Source organism: Hydra vulgaris, chromosome 15 (assembly GCF_038396675.1).
Source record: "Hydra vulgaris chromosome 15, alternate assembly HydraT2T_AEP".
Classification (NCBI taxonomy): domain Eukaryota; kingdom Metazoa; phylum Cnidaria; class Hydrozoa; order Anthoathecata; family Hydridae; genus Hydra; species Hydra vulgaris.
The window spans coordinates 33,176,898-33,179,294 of NC_088934.1; the positions used below are offsets into that span (position 1 = coordinate 33,176,898).

Consider the following 2,397-nt stretch of genomic DNA (forward strand, 5'->3'; position numbering starts at 1 on the left):
TTTATAAAGTTTCACTTCTTTTGAATTACAACATGATAAACTTTAGGAAAAAGAATATTTTTGGTAAAATTTGACGTACACCATGTCGTCGGGTGTCTGTGGTGCGGGAACTTTTTTTTTAGAACTAGCTCCAACAATAATTTATAAATAATCAGGCCACAAAAATTCATCATTTGTGAACACAGGAGAAACAAAACTTTGTAAAATTATTTTCAGCCAAAATCCCAATAAATATATTTGCCGAACGAATATATAAGCATGCATCAATTCTCGCCAAAACATTAAATTTAGATCGTTAAGAAAAAATTATGTGTAAATAAATCAATCCTAAAATGCTTCTACTAAATATAAGGCAGATAAATTTCCGAATATTAACATTGTTCTTTCTTTATTTTATGTTATTCCAGTTAGTGCAAAATGTGAAAAAACGGGAAGTGTGACTCTCCCGTACACAAAGGGCAGTAACGATTTTCAGAGTTAGCTTTAATGCGTATCTACAATGGTTATAAGTTTGATTTAGAAGTGGCCGTTAAACTGTTTGCAAAACTGCATCCAAGAAGATAAGACTTCAACTTCAAAAAAAACTAAGATTGTTTATTTGAATACCAGAAGTGGGGTTCGAACCCACGCGGACATTCGTCCATTGGATCTTAAGTCCAACGCCTTAACCACTCGGCCATCCTGGTGTCGTTTTAAATGTAAATTAAAATTTTATGTCCAAACTGTTTACGTAAGATTTTTCGTTGAAGAATATATGAACACACGCTTAAAACCACATGTCCAGTTTTTGAAAATTTCAAGTTTTATATACTTTTATGATATTTTAGTACTAAGCTATTTTAATTTAAAAATTCATAACAAAAAAACTATGTTTTAATGTTCTATAGCCATTTTAAAAAAAAAGGGCAACTTTGAAACAACAGCTGTTGCCTAATGTTTACCCGGTAGAAAACATGGTTGTCCAAGTTATTTATATTTAAACCATTGATAAGATAAAATACGTCGGATGAAGTAAACAACATTACGTTCAAGGAAAAACATTTTAAAATAATTAATAAAAAAATAATGTTCTGATTTTGATACTGCTAATAATATATTGCAAAAAAAGAATGTTTTTGATGTATTGCTCCAGCTCCATCAGGAGCTCCAATTTTTGTTTTAATACCACTAGATTACTGATTTTACAGGTCCTACAAGAATCCTTTAGGATGAGTTGCATAAGTTCCTGCTGAACCTACAAGAATCTTATTGAAAGATCTTGTAGGATTTTAAGTAATTCTTATATTATAAGGTAAGATCTACAAGAAATTTTTAAAAGATCTTGCAGGAATAACATAGGAATCTTTTCGGATGCTGTAAGCAAATTTTTGATTCGTATACAGGGCCGCCGAGAGCTGTCACGCCGCCTGGGACAGCAACCCTGATTGGCACCCTTATTTATTAAAATTTTTCTATAATATTGATGAAGAACCTTTTTTTTTAGGTACCTTCTTTTTACTTGGCGCCCCTTAAATATCTGCCGCTCGGGACAAAACTGTACCTTTCGCCCCCCTTCCCCCACCTCTCGGCGACCCTGTCCGTATAGGAAGCAAAGTATTTAGTATTATTATAATTAACAACAAAAATCTAATAACCAAGCTCATAAGACCCAGAACTCTTTATCTTGAATATATATATCTTTATTTTGAATGGAAGGAAAATATGTCTATTTATCTTTTTTTCGTCTTTTATTCGTCTTTTGAATTACTGATAATAACTTATAGTTAAAGTTTCAATTAACATTTTTTTTAGTAAATCAAAATTTCGTCCTGTACAGAAAAAAATTTTCACATATTAAAAACAAAATAAATAGTATAGCAGATATTTATTTTAGTCTTTTGAAATACAAAATTGCACGACTGATGACTTTCGTTTTTTCTCCAAATCTCGCCCTCTCTGATTTAGAGTTCGTCTGAGACACGCCCACGAGTAATTGGTGAAAACTTGATTGTCCTTGAGATTTTGCATTGCTTCATCAGGAACTGTGGTTCTATAATAAAAACAAAGATATATATTAGAATGTCGATTGTCTCTGTACTTTATAGATTGTGTAAATAGGTCTATAGTTTAGCTCCACTATGCTAATTCTATGCTAATCTCCACTATGCTAATTCTATGCTAATCTCCACTATGCTAATTCTATGCTAATCTCCACTATGCTAATTCTATGCTAACTCCACTATGCTAATTTAGTGTCTATATGAGCTATAAAAGCACTAAATTATTATAGTGAAACTGAATCATCTCATGATAAGAAGTTGTTTTATTAATAGTTAAGCATTTATTTAGACATCAAAATGCCATAAATAAAAACAAAACAACAGCAATAAATAAATCTATGAAGGGTACTCGTACAAA

The 2,397-nt window shown here is 31.3% G+C and overlaps 1 non-coding gene across 1 annotated transcript; it reads right to left on the reverse strand.

Annotated features, from left to right (window-relative positions):
• Positions 1-603: 603 nt before the first annotated feature.
• Positions 604-686, reverse strand: trnal-uaa (transfer RNA leucine (anticodon UAA)). Its single transcript has one exon. It is a non-coding gene; the product is annotated as a tRNA-Leu (tRNA).
• Positions 687-2,397: the final 1,711 nt, after the last annotated feature.